Source organism: Camellia sinensis, chromosome 13, assembly GCF_055761805.1.
Source record: "Camellia sinensis isolate YWXY chromosome 13, ASM5576180v1, whole genome shotgun sequence".
NCBI lineage: Eukaryota > Viridiplantae > Streptophyta > Magnoliopsida > Ericales > Theaceae > Camellia > Camellia sinensis.
This window is the reverse complement of record NC_138973.1, coordinates 88,316,061-88,331,689: the sequence shown is the minus strand read 5'-3', so window position 1 is coordinate 88,331,689 and position 15,629 is coordinate 88,316,061.

Sequence of the window (15,629 nt, the reverse complement as noted above, 5' to 3'; positions counted from 1 at the left end):
CGGCCTATATTTAACCATAGTCTTTATGTAAAATTTTTGTTTGTTTTATGCATCATCGCTAAAAATGATGATATGGGTGCGTAATTTGTTGGTATACGGCAACATGAGTACCTACACATCCTCTTTAATTTGTTGGTTCCAATTTTTGAATTCAAATTTTTTTAAAGATTAGTATTATTCAGCATCTTTTATATTAGTATTTTATTTATGTTACATTATCTCTTTATTTTTTTATATATTTTTTTATAAAAAATAAAAAAAATATACTTATTTAGATCTTCCTAAATACCTTCTTAAATTTTTATTTTTTGTATTTTTTTTGTTTTTAGTAATTTTTTTATATTTTAAAAATATTATACTTTTTAGGTATGTTTGTATGAGAAATGCTTGATCCACCAAAATAGAGGTAGCCCGATTTCGTCCGAATGACGTGATTGGACAATTAGCGTCACCTTTATCAACTACAGTTGTCATCCTAGTCATCCGATGTGTCAATTTGATATCTATTCGGATGACCGACTGAATGACCAGTTGGACGATTGGCATGCACAAATTCGAACAATTCGGATGAGCCAAAATTTGGTAGATGTAATATTATGAATCACCTTGCTTGTTTCCACTTTTTAAAAAACACTTTTCAGAAAATTCTACTTTCTTATTTTCCGTGTTTTTTTGTTTTTACTGAATTTTTTTAATATTTTAAGTAATTTTTTTACTTTTTAAATACACCTAACATAAATACACCTAAAAAGTAAAAAATATATAAAAAAATCTTTTAAAAATTCACTAAATACCAAAAATACAAGAATTTAGTACATTTTTTATATTTTATGTATTTATTAATTTTTTAAAATATTTTTTCACAAATTTTTTACTTTTTAAATACATCTAAGTAAGGAGCATCTAAAAAAGTAAAAAAATGTTTAAAATTTTAAAAATATTCACTAAAAACAAAAAAACACGAAAACTAAAAAAACCAGTTTTCAAAAAACTTAATCCAGAAAACTCAAACTAAACACACTGATTGTATTTATATTAGGTGTATCTAAAATTTAAAAAATGTATTTAAAATATTAAAAAAATTTAATAAAAACAAAAATAAAAATACGAAAAATAAAAAACTCAATTTTTAGAAAGATGATTCAACTGACAAAGGTAATTATATTAAGGTGGTGTTTGGATCAATGATTTTGGCTAAAATAACTAATAAAGATAAAAAAAAAATTAGAAAATAGTTAATAAGATAAAATGCCACATCTATACATCACTTTTTCTGTCACAACTATCTATTCAATTATACACACACACAAAAAAAAAAAAGTCAAAAATTATCTTAAACACATTTTTTTTTTCATCTCATAAAATAGCCAAAAAGTCATTAAAATAGCCAACATTCCAAACAAACACTAAATAGGGGTGCAAGAAAAATCAATGAAACTAAATCGACCAATCGGACCAAAATTATAGTTTTCGGTCTATTTTTCATAATATACATTATATTTTAGTTTTAAAATTTTTTATACCAATCCAAACTAAATCAACCGAATATTATGTTTAAATACTTTTGTATTTTAGTTCTTTAAGCATTATATGATAAGTGACTAATATAATATACTTTTGTGATAAAAACTAGGGAAATAAACATTTATAGAGCAATTTTCACATATTTTATTTATTTATTTTTAATATAAAATTCTACAAACTTTTATAAAACCCTTTAAAAATTCAAGTAAATCCCTCTTCTATATCAAACTGATAAAACTGAACCGTAATATATGGTTTGTATCGGTTTCTCAACAATCAAAACCAAAAGAATGGGGTTTGGTACTAAACTTACCCTCAACACCAACCGAACCGAACCATTTACACCCTTAATATTAAAGGTAAATTACATCGTGTTTGAGAGGGGGTTTTTATGTGCATTAGGGCCGAGCTAGGCCAAGGCGTGGTAATTGGCCGTTCTATGGGCCGCGGTAAAAAGGGCTTAGTGAAGAGGACTTTGTAGTTAGCTTGGTCCAAATATGGTTATAGTTACCACGGTCGGAGTGGTGATAATTACCTTGGTCATAGTATTAAGAGCCGAGGTGTTTGGGCTTCTTAAGGTAGACCTTGCCCTTTTCAGCTCGGTCAAGGCTTGGGGTGGTTAGCTCGGTCTAAACAGAAGAAAACCGAGTTACAAGTGAACATGAGTCGAGCTATATGTTGCATATAAAGGCGCCGGGTTAAGTATGAAAGAGATAACGTTAGCTCGGTCATACTATTATCCAAACCATGGTAAAACCATCTCACTTGGTTTAAGTAGTGAGGGGGGTGTTGAAGGATAAGCAGTATCTTTCAGGAGTGTGATTCCTAAGAGGACTCTAAGCGGAGGAATAAGAGTTCTGCTAGGATTGTGCCACGCGGAACCTATAAAAGCTCATAACCTAACCTATGTAGAGGTAACACAACTTTGATTCTCGAATACACAGAGCTTTTACCTATTTGTCTATTTGGCTAACTTAGGCATCGGAGAGGTATCCGGCACACACCCGCCGGCTAGCTCACGTTTGTGTTTTCAGGGAGTAAAGCGACGACGTTTGGAGGAGCGCAGACTTGATCAACATGATTATACGAGAACATTATTTCGTGCTCGTACAGGCGCCGTCTGTGGGAATTCCAGAAAGAACAAAACCTCTTGATTAAGTTTTTCCTCTCTAATTGAAAGCAATGGCGCACAATAAAGATTTGCCGCAATCAGCCATTGATGGGCAAACCCCGGAGGGGGGTGGGAGGCGCGAAGGTTTGCTTGCTATCCTTCCTATGGCTGATTTAGAACCCCAGCGACAGAACCCCCAGAGGGATGCAAGGGGGAGACGGGCTAACAGCCTCCGTTGCTCTCAAAGTCCTGAAAGACAGAGGCGTAGGATAGACCCTCAAGTTCTGGAGGATCGCGTGAAGGAACAAGACGAGTTAATAAGGAAGATGGCGGCAGACATGGAATCAATGAAGTGCCAAATAAAAGAAAAAGGGGTGGCGACAGGAGAAGGGCGCAAAGGCAACACGCCTCCTCGCCACTCGGAGGATCGTGATAGGCGTACCACACCATCACAGGTAGAGAGTAGGAGCCTCAGAACAGGCGACACTCAATCGAGGACTTCCAGAACTCGTTACTCCAAGTCTGAGAGAACGAGAACTGAAAAGTCATATACTGAGGGAAGCACCTATCGACCCTCGCACACGCACCAGATGTCATTTAGGCACACGTAGTTGCCTAGATCATCTGACTTACGAACTGTGCTGGAAAAAAGGACACGGTGGAAGGAGGATACCAGGGCACGCGACCCACACAGAGTTTCATCCCTTTAGCGGTTGGCACCTCGGACGCATGGGAGCGTCGAGGTAGAAATGTCAATGCCGCGTTTTGCTTACGAACCAACAGACAAAGCATTAGCAAGGTTACAGAGCTCGCCGTTCGTTCCGGCAAATGAGAACGCGTCACTACCTTCAAGCTTCCACCAGCCCAAATTCACCACTTATGAGGGGAAGACAGACCTCTACATGCACTTAAGCCACTTTTGCTAGGTTATGGCAGTGTACCGGCGGAACGAGGCCCTGATGTGTATCCTGTTCCCATCCAGCCTTGGCGACCTAGGTCTAACCTGGTTCGAAAGGCTACCATAAGGCAGCATCACCTCCTGGGCACAATTGGCAGAGGCGTTCGTGACTAGATTCAGGACGAACACCAAGACACCAGTGGAGATCAACCAGCTACTCTTCATTGACATGGGCAAAAAAGAGACGTTAAGGTCCTACAACAGTCGCTACTGGGAAACCTTCAACCAGATTGGGGATTGCCCTACGAACCTCGCCTTGCACAATTCAAACGGGGCCTGCTAGTCGGTAACAAATTTAGGGACTCAATTACTATGACACCACCCCTCACGATGGAGGCCTTAATGGAGAGAGTGCACCAACATATTCGCGTGGAGGAAGATATCGCCCGTGCTAAAGCGAAATCTGGCACAACAACAATGCCAGATAAAAGGACTACAACAAAAGTGAACACGGTAGAGCAACCTAACAAGAATGGACGAGGCAGGTGGGCCAACAGAGAGGACCCAGAACAAAGGAAGTTAAGAGTTCGCACTGCCATTACCACAGTGTTCAAAAAACCAATCTATCGAATTCTCAGTGAGATACGCAACGAACCTTTCGTCCGATGGCCAGCTAAGTTGGGAGAAGCGCAAAAAGACTATGACGAGAGGTCCTGGTGCACCTTCTATGATGAAAAGGGGCACCGCACTAAAAATTGCACGCCGTTAAGGCAGCATCTAGATGAGTTAGTGGTAGCTGGGCACCTGGACCAGTACATAGAAGGAGGGATGCAGCCAGCCCCCCAGAACCTCAACTGTCACGACCCAAACCCGCCCCTAAAAGTTTGGCATCGTAACCGGCCAGTAATCCAAGATTACCACAGGCCTTCCTGTACAAAACGTAAATAATCAGGGCTAGCGGAAGCAAAGACAAAATACCATAAGTCCAAAGAGCTGTGCATATATATGAACAAATATTTACATGACAAAAATGTTAATTTACCCATTTACATTACCTAACATATAACGAAATAACAAACACAAAACATAGGCACGTGCCATAAGTGTACAACAAAAACAAAGCTTGCAGACGGCCTTCCAGGCCTAGCCCCAGCTCGGAGGCACACAAAACACCTGGTAGGCTTCCAAAACGGCGGCTCGGTTCAAGATTCCGCCTAGGCTTGACTCCCAGAACGCTCACCTATAAATACATATATAAAAACAGTGAGCTAAAGCCCAGTGAATAACATTAAAGTAAAGGGGTAGTGAACAAATTCCACGTATAATGTATTCATAAAATAAATCATTCATAATCATTTGTATCAGAACATAACATAATGGTACATCTCACAGGATATAACACATATCGTCTTCCGACTAGAGAATCGGTTCCGGATACCGATTAACACATATCACCACAATGAAGTGGCTAACGAGATCTCGTATCACGTGTATGTCATGGACCCGCACTAATGTGTCGTCCCCCATGACTTGGGACTATCCGTAGATGCCATACTAGTTTCGCAAATAGGATATTCGTTCACAGAATCAAAATCACATTTCAAAAACATAACTTAACGTATCACATTTGGAACATAGTTCATATTAACATATCCTTACAGAAATGTTACTCACAGTGGGTTTCCAAAACCGATTGCGCGGTCTTCGAGTTTTGACCTACAATACAAACATTCATAGCACAATTTCTTAACACACATCGTCATCGAATCAATTAGTTTATTATATTCTTTCTTTACTTTATTTCATGTTTATGAGATGCTAATGGATGCATAGAACATGTGAAAATCAAGTAAATGAAGGCCCGGAAGTCAGAAAATATCAAAAGAGCAAAATTGGAAAAACACTGTTTGGCCGCACGTACGGTGGCCCAGGCCGCATGTGCGGTGGCTTGGCCGCTCGTGCGGTGGCCCAGGCCGCACGAGCGGTGGAACTGCAGTAGCCAAAACACTGTTTGGCCGCTCGAGCGGTCTAGGTGAAAAACCAGTCCGAATTTTCTGCTAAACTGTGGGTCTTCCTCTTTTACAAAAACAACTTCAAATTCATGAAAATCAAGGCCCAAAACACTTGAAAACCACTTGAATTAAACATTATAACTTCCAAACAAAAATCCAAATACATCATGTAAAGATTTAAACCTTGAATTAAGATGAAAAATCATTAACATGCACCTAAAAGCTTCATCTCTCAAATCCATGGAGTTTCCTCCCCAATATGTCAATCATGCAAGAAAAACATGATTATAAACATGAATTTCATAATATTATGCCATATATACTCATATATGCATCCTAGGTTAAAATACATCACAATATTCTCAACTAGACATAATTTCCCCTTAATTCAATTTACTTACCATGAGATCATGGGTGAATCAACCTTATCTCAAGAAATTAGAAGAAGATTCTTACCTTAGGTAGCTAATTGGAGAAGATTTGGCCCAAACCCTTTCTTCCTCCCTTCCTTTCCCTTGATCTCTTCTTTTCTCTAGAACTCTCTCCCTTTCCCAGATTTTTCCCTTTTGTTTTGAGTCAAACAATGGTCCTTACCTTTATCTATACATCATATATATAATTGTGCCAAAAACTTAAGCCAAACATGGCTTAGCGAATCAGACGAAAATCAGTTCTCAATTAAATTTTCCAAATGGCTCTAAAAATTCCCGGTAACATATAGGCGTGTTCAATTTTGTTTTCCGAACCCATTATGGTCGTCAATTTCAGTCCTGAAGTTGTAGCCTCAACAGATATTTTTTCCAATTCAAACAGATAGTCCCCAATTAATTCATATTAGCGCATAATTAATTACGGATAATTGTGACATGCGTTTTGGGCCGTTACATTCTCCCCACCTTAGGAAGTTTGGTCCTCCAAACTTGGCTTATCCTGGCACAATCTTAATCAGAAATCTCGGTCACATATTATTATTCATTCTGCAGCCATTCAGTAGTTCACGAAGCATCATCATACAAAGAAAATAACTCGACGGTTCGATTCAGTTATTCAGCATGACAAAGTTGTTCTTGTATCCATCTCGTAGCAGTGAAGGCAATATCATAGTAGTCAAACACATAATGAATAACATTTCCCCAAAATCAAGTAAGACCGATGTAGTCAATCAAAGAATGTACACAAGTAACATATCACCCAGTAGTTGAGGTTTCAACCCGAAGTCTACTAGTAGCAAGTTTCATAGCGTTCAATGCAAAGGTAGTAACATAAATGTAACCATTCCTTACAAGTAATAGCAAAGGTAATGTCCACGAGTTCAATTAGTAATGTGATTCATATGTTTCCAAGTGGTCAAATACTGCCTTAATCTGTCATTTTCCTTAGCAACATAGTCCAGTACTTCAAAAGTCTAGGATACATTTGGTTTCAAAGATCATAATTCAAGTTGTCAAGCATAATAACTCATATTCAATTGTTCTGACATAGTATGAGCATGAAAACTGATTATTGATTTTAATTTGTTCATAGTCACATGTTCAATATTTTCCAGCGCATAGGTAACATTGCCAACATAACAATAGATAGTAAAATCATACATGCATTCGCTGTTCCAATATTCTGCGTCTTTTCTGAAACTAGGGCGTAAACCCTTCCTTGCCTCAAGGTGTTCCCCTCGGGAGTAGATGTTGTGGTTGTTCTCGGTGTCATTGTTGATGTAACCCCACTAGCAACGGGTCTCTCATTGTTCTCGGAAAATGGCGTGTCTGCGTGGACTACAAAACAGTCAACAAGGCATGCCCAAATGACAATTTTCCCCTACCACGGATAGACCAACTGGTAGACCTGACGGCAGGACACAATCGACTTAGTTTCCTTAATTCGTACAGAGGTTACCATCAAATCGCTATGTATGAACCAGACCAGGAGGTCACATCCTTTACAACGCCTAGAGGATTGTATTGTTACAAGGTCATGTCCTTTGGCCTAAAAAACGCAGGGGCAACATTCCAACGAATGGTCACCAAGATGTTTGAACCATTGTTAGGCAAAATAATAGAGGCCTACATAGATGACATGGTGATCAAAAGCAAGAATGAGAAAGACCATCTCAGAGACCTAGATGAGATGTTCCAAACTCTGAAGAAGAATAAGTTACACCTAAACGCATCCAAATGTGCATTCGGCGTAGGTTTAGACAAATTCCTAGGCTTTCTGGTGACCAACCGAGATATAGAAGCAGACCCTTCTCAAATCAAAGCAATCTAGAATCTAGAGAGGCCCAACACAGTAAAAGAGGTGCAGTATCTCACTGGCCTAGTTGTCGCACTCAACCGGTTCATAAGTCGGTCATCAGACAGATGTCGACCATTTTTCCAAGCTTTGAAGGCCAAATTTGAGTGGGATGAAGAATGCGATCACGCTCTAAAAAGCCTGAAAGAGTACATGTCTTCTCTCCTATTGCTAGTAACCCCGGTACCTGGAGAAGAGCTCTTTTTGTACCTAGCAGTATCACAGCACGCAGTCAGTGCAGTGTTGGTCAGAGCAGAAGGAATCCAACATCTGCCCATCTTTTATGTTAGCAAAACCTTGCTAGGCGTAGAAACCAGGTACCTACCATTGGAAAAACTGGCCTTAGCCTTGATGATGGCCTCAAGGAAGCTGTCGCATTACTTTCACGCCCACACCATAATCGTCCAAACTGCTTTTCCCTTAAAAGCCTTGTTTGATAAGGCAAACTTTTCTGGGCGAATCTTGAAATGGGTGATGGAACTAAGACAGTTCGATGTCAAGTTTTAACCCAGAATCGCAATAAAAGCCTAAGCTTTGGCAGACTTTATGGCAGAGTTCACACCAGGAAGTCATCACATCTGCCCAGTTGACTTGACTGGTACGACAGGAATGGGGACGGAAAGTGCCGCAGGAAATGCGCAACCCCTAATTCAGGATACCCAACCACATTGCAAACCACACAGGCTTGAAGATCAAGAGGGAGGAATAAACCATGCCATTCCCAGTAAGGACTCATCGACAAGTGAAGACTTGGGGTAGTCAGATAATAAAAAGCTAACCCCAATAGCAGCTAGGGACTTGGAAGAAGACAACACTCATGACCCCAAGACATCATTCGACCCCTCCACTTGCTGGAAGCTATTCGTTGGAGAGATGTGGAAGCTCTTCGTGGATAGAGCATCCAATAGGCATGGTGGAGGACTAGGCATAGTTCTTATCTCACCAGATGGCCTAATAGTGGAACAAGCAGTCAACCTTGGCTTCCCAGCATCAAACAATGAGACAGAGTATGAAGCACTCTTAGCAGGCTTAAAATCAGCACTCTTAATGCATGCCACCGAGCTAATGGTTTACAGTGACTCCCAGCTGGTAGTAAACCAGATTTCAGGCGACTACGAAGCAAAAGATGAGAGGATAGCAAAGTACCAAGAGTTAGTCAGAAGGGAAATCATGAAATTCGAATTAATGCGAATAAAGCAGATCGGCCGGGAAGAAAACAGTAGAGCAGACGAACTAGCAGGCTTTGCTTCGATGGCAGATATATCCATCCCACATCCACTACTGATCGACTTCCTACCAAGACCAAGCATTGAAGAACCCGAAGTAACTGAGGTATGTTGCGCCGAACTAAGGCCTTCATGAATGAATCCCATTATAGTATTCTTAAAAGACGGCGTTTTACCTGAAGAGAAGAAAGAAGCCAACAAGATCAGAGCAAAGTCACAGCGATTTTGGCTCTCCCCATCAATGGCCTTGTACAAAAATCCTTCACAGGACCTTACTTGAAATGTGTCCATCCCAGCAAGGTCGAGGCATTCTTGTTCGAGATTCACGAAGGCATATGCGAAAACCACCAAAGGGGAAAATCATTGGCCTACAGAGCAATTTCGCAAGGATATTGGTGGCCTTACATGCAAGTAGATTCAGAGAAGTATGTCAAGAAGTGCGAGAAATGTCAGAAGTTTGCACACCAAATACATCAACCAGCCAGAGAGCTTGTACCATTAACTAGCCCATGGCCCTTCGCAATGTGGGGCTTGGACATAGTAGGACCACTTCTAACGGCGCCCGACAACAGAAAGTTCTTTCTTGCAGCAACAGACTACTTTACAACATGGGTGGAAGTAGAAGCACTTGCCTCAATAAAAGAGAAAGATGTGAAGAAGTTCGTCTGACAGAATATCATCACTCGGTTCGGCATACCCAAGGCTCTAATATCAGACAACGACACTCAGTTTGATGGCAAAATTTTTAGAGGCTTTTGCGAGGAGTACAAGATAGAATTCTACAACTCTACACTAGCATACCCCCAAGCAAATGGCCAGGTGGAAGCATCAAACAAAGTCGTCTTAGATGGATTGAAGAAAAGGCTGGAGAAAGCAAAAGGTGGCTGAGGAGCTCCCTCATATTTTATGAGCTTACCATACCACACCTCGGCGGTCAACTGGAGAAACGCCTTTTTCCTTGGCCTATGGCATAGAAGCAGTAATCCCACTAGAAGTTGGCCTTCCCACTATTAGAAGTGAAAATTTTGACCCAGATTTAAATGGAGAAGTCATAGCCTTGGAACTCGACCTTGCGGAAGAGAGAAGAGAAAGGGCACTGGTTCACATCGCCTCATACCAGCAAGAGTTATCCAGAAAATATAACAAGATGGTACATCCGAGGCAATTCAAGATTAGAGATTAGGTGTTGCGCAATGTAATGGGAAACACCTTAGTACCCGGAGATGGCAAGTTAGGGCCTAATTGGGAAGGACCTTACAAAGTGGTTGGATTAGCAAGAAAATGGGCATACCACTTGGAAGATAGAGACAACAAGGCCATTCTCAGGCCATTGAACACTGCCAATCTCAAACTATTTTATTTTTAGCTTTTCTTTAACGTACTTATAGTTTTTCTTTTTTCAATAAAACAAGTAGTTTCCTTTTCATCATAATTGTTTTCTTCTGTAAAAGTAGTTTTAGTGAGCTAGGGGCAATGAAATCAGAGTTGGCTGGAATAACCAACTTTGAGCTCTCTTCAGCCGAGATCAGGATCTAGGCTGAAGAGGTTGGTTGGAAAAACTAACACTTACTTCTCTTTAGCCAAGATCAGGATCTAGGCTGAAGAGGTTTGGCAGGAATAACCAAACACTTGGCTCTAGGTTGGCAGGAATAACCAACACTAAGCTCTCTTTAGCCGAGATCAGGATCTAGGCTGAAGAGTGATTGGCTGGAAAAACTAACACTTACTTCTCTTCAGCCAAGATCAGGATCTAGGCTGAAGAGGTTTGGCAGGAATAACCAAACACTTGGCTCTAGGTTGGCAGGAATAACCAACACTGAGCTCTCTTCAGCCGAGATCAGGACCTAGGCTGAAAAGTGGTTGGCTGGAATAACCAACTTTAAGTACTCTTCAGCCGAGATAAGGATCTAGTGTGACAACCTTCACCTCTGATTAGTGCTAATCTATGATTGAGCATGATAAGTAACTGATAAGAACAATATTATGAATCGATTGTATGAGTGTATTGTTTTGAATGCATTTCTATCTGTTTGACTTCTGAATGAATCTATTCATGCTTTAATTTCGAACTGCAAATTGAAAGCCTTATTGGCGACCGAATCAGAAATTGATTAGTGTTTTATGCTAGTTAGAATTTATGTGATTTTATGGTAGATTTAATTTAAATTTGATTTGGAATGATTAAACTAGCATGGTTAATGTTAAATTACATCAACTTGAATTATTTACACTTTTGCCACTTAGTGGCCTAATTCACCAACACTCCTTACACCTTACATTTGTTGATGCACCACTTTTATTCATCGTCTTGACCCCAAAACCGTAAGCAAGAGAGGGAGAGTAGGAGAAGTTTGGTTTTAACAAGAATTAGTTTCGAAAATTAGAAGACTTGAAGAGTGATTGCAAAATTAGACTTCCATACTTGGAGTTCAAGACCTAAGGTAGGGAATTCACCCTCTTGATTATGAATTTAAGTTGCTTCTTGCATGGTTCATGGTAAAATTTGGAGTTAAAGTCTAGAATTAATTTAAAGAGTTGAATTGAGAATTAAATGTACATATTCTTGAGTTTTGAGGTTGGTTTCATGAAAATTCTAACATGCATGTTCATATTTTGGTTGTAGTCCATGAATTCACCTTGATTTTGAGCTCAATCTTACATTTGATCATGATTTGGAGCATTGGAGTCCATTAGAACTCATGCATGTTATGTTCTTGCTTAGTTCATGAAAGTTTCTTTGAATTGTGTTCAATTGGCTTACCTTTAGGCTTGATTTTACAAAATTGATCTACAAAATATGTTGTAGTATGAGTTTTCAAGTGTTTTCTAGTAAATGGGCCCAAAAGGTTGAGTTTTGATGTGTTGAATGCTTAGTTTGAGCTTAGGAGGCAAATCTGGAAATTCTAGATTTTGGCTTTCACGCTTGAGCGACCATCTTTTGTTCAGAGCTTCGCTCGAGCGAAGGAATGCTGGCTCGAGCGTAGATTGCAAGCTCTCAGGTTTTCTGCATGTGCAGACGCATGCTCGAGCGAAAGAACCTACACTAGAGCGAGGATTGTGTCTCACGCTCGAGCGAGCATCGAGCGGAGATTTTCAACATCCAGCACTTTTTGCATTTTTACAAACCGCTCGAGCGAGGAAGTCCACGCTTGAGCGATCCCTCTATTTTGGCACGCTCGCTCGAGCGTAGAAAGCCACGCTCCAGCGAGACCCCTGTTTCAACAAAAATTTGAAAAGTGTTTTAAAGTGCATTTTGGCATCCTTATTCCATCCTAGGCATTCCTAGGCCAAGTTTAAGGTATCTTAATGAGGATAATGTTATAGAACCACACCATGTAAAGTTAGGGGCTAAGTTATTGATCCCGAGTGTGTGTTCATTCTGTTACTCTGTAGGGCTGGCATTCGAGGACACTCGTTAGCTTGTCTATAGCCCAGTGCTCTGTGAGTAACAATGTTGTAAAGATATGTTCAATTATGATTATTTTCTGAATGATCAACTGTACTACTTACTGAAATGTTAGTGTTCAATGAATGAATGTTTGTCCTATTTGTAAACTGTACTCGTGGCATCCATAGCAACCTACTGTTACTGTTACTGCTACTGTTACAGAGATATTTGTCGGCCCCAATGTTGGGACCACTACTGTTCACTATTTGATGGCCATCAACTGAGTGTTCGGTCTGTTAAGACCTACTGTACTGCTTTGCTATTAGATGTACCACATATGTCTTTATGTTTCCTAAATGACTGTTATGGCATGAAATATGAGCCACTGATTGAATAACTGATATAATTGACTGTTTTAATTACTGAAAGGACATTCATTCTTAACCCCTTTACGCATATGTTATTCACTGGGCTTTAGCTCACTGTTTATATTTATATGTAGGTGCCCAGGCACCGGACCGATGCTAGGAGCGTCAGGTTAAGCTCCCGTTTTGTCAAGCCAACCGTTGTGCCACACCTCGAGGTTCCTAGTTCATTCAAGCCAAGGCTGCTTTGGGGTGTTCAGGACCACCCTTTTGTCTCTGTTTTGTAATAAATGAATAAGTTTTGACTGTACGGTTATGTTGGAGGGACTTGGTCCCTAACCTGGATGTTATGTATATGTCTGATATGTATATATGTTTTGTTTATCAACGTGACTTGTGCATAAAGTCTTTTTGCATTCAGACTGTCACAGCTCATTGGACATCTTTTATTTTCTGTTTTGGCTTCCGTCAGCCCCTTTACTCTGTATTACTGCCATTACTGTTAAGCAGGCCTTCGGTAATCACGGATTACTGGCCAGTTATGGTGCTAAACCCATAGGGGCGGGTTTGGGTCGTGACATCTAGGCTGAAGAGTAGTTAGCCGGAATAACCAACTTTAACTTTAAGTACTCTTCAGCCGAGATAAGGATCTAGGCTGAAGAGTGGTTGGCTGGAATAACTAACTTTGGGTACCCTTCAGCCGAAATAAGAATCTCGGCTGAAGAAACATGGCAGGTATGACCAAACAGACTACAAGGTTAAGACCGAGATAGGTATCTCGGCCAAAAAATATTATACTTCACACAAATCATAGTAAAAAGTAAGTGCAAGCATGGAGTAAACCGAGCAAACAATAGAGGAAAACAAAAGAAGATTTCATTCAAAATTCAAGTCAAAGTTACAAGAAATGAGAGTCTAGCCCAGTTACACATTCTTTCCAAGAGTAAAAAGAAGAGAATACAGGATCAAGCAAAAAAGTCGTCGAGATCCGCATCCAGATCAACTCGAAGCCCGGTTTCAACAAGTAGCTCGGTTACATTTTCAACCAAGTCTTCCACCGGTGGCTTCACCCGAGCTGACTGAATAACGAGATCATTGGCGACGACCGGGGCATTGTTGGGCTCTGGGGACTCTTCTTCTTCCTCAACTTGAAGAAATTTTTGCTGAATGGCATTGGCATACTCCGCCATGTAGCTTAGTATAAAATGTGGAGGAGGGTTCTGGAAGACCTAGGTCTCTTGGTCATGACGGAGCTTCGCCACAGCCGTCTTCCATCCACACTTGAAGAATATATCTTTTGCGGCTTCACACTATTAGATATAAGTGGCCTCCCCTTTCTTATAACCCCGGTCTTCAGCATCTTCCATGCTCTTCTCCAGCCGGGCGATCTCAGCGTTTTTCTTTCTCTCGAGCTTGGCCAGCTCGCGCAGATACTTATCTTTCAACTCAGCTGAAGCCTTTTGCTTATCTGCTTTAGCCGAGTTGACTAGTCCAGTGAGTCGGGCTAGTTCGGTGTGTAGCTCGGCCATCTTTTGCTTTGACTCCTCTAGCTCGGCTGACTTGGCATTGGCCTCTGCCACGGCCTGCCGTGTAGTCTTACGTAGCTCCAACACACGCTTATGAGCGACATGGTTCTGTTGCATGGCCTGCAAAAGGAGAGATAACGATTATGGTTAAAACTGCGCAAACAGATGTACAAAATTAGAAGGACGAGCAAATGGAGAACTTACTAGCACCATCGATTTTGTTACAGAGCGAATGGCCTTCAGCTCGGTGAGATGGTCGTGGTGCTCCATATCGGCTGGCAGACATACGCTCTTGGCAAGGTTAAAAGCCAGCGAATGGTCTTTTTCTACAACCACCGAGTCAGTGCTAGTGATAGCTCGGTTCTTGTAGGTGATCTTAGGCACCCATTCTGAAGCGCTAGCCCGGTTTGAACGCACTGGTTCTGGGCTCAGCTGGGTTGATTGGGGAAGTATGGTGTCTTCTTCATCAACGAGGCGTGGCTCGGTTATGGAAGTCCGAGCGCGCTTGCTTGGCCGAGATGATGAAGGCTGGGCGGTTAGAAGGGCTACCATGGCCTCTTGTGTTTGGCCAGCTTTTGGTACCTCGGCTTGATTTGTTTCGGTGATGAGGGCCCTAACTGCTCTCTTCTTAGCCATTTCTTGTTCCGTTGTTAGTGGGATCAAATTGATTGGAGGTAGTGTTGGATCTGGTTCTGGTGAGGGTTCAAGGAGGAAATCCGTCACCCTGGTTTTCCTCCTGTTGCTGTATCTGTATGTCAGTTCAAAATTGAGTAGCTCGGTCCAACCTCGATTGCGGTATCGCAGCGCGGCGCGGAGTGCGTCTAGATTGGGGTAACAGTATTGTGACTTTAGATGGTCCAAGTCTGCATAAGGAAAAAAGCAACGGTTAGCATGGTGCTAAACTAATAAATAGAGTAAAGAACGCACGAAGCTAAAACCGAGGTACGCATACCAGCTACTCCCTTATTCCAGTTAATTCGGTCGCCCGGGATTTGGGCCTCCTGGTCTTTAAAGTTGCCCGAGACCCAGAAAAAATCATCGTCATTTACATCTTTGTCTGGTGTATTTTTAATTTTTTTCTCTCGACGGCGTCTTATTCTTAAGTAATACACCCAACCGTCTTCATTCTGGCCGAGGGAGTATTGGTGAAATAGCTCGGCTAAACCGAGGTTGAGGCCAAGCCGGCGGTTTAGCTCGACGATGTCATTTATTATTCTGTACGAATTTGTGGAAAGCTGGGTAGGGCAAAGTCTTGTTTGTCTAAGGAATTCACAAAGAAGAGGCTGAACGGGA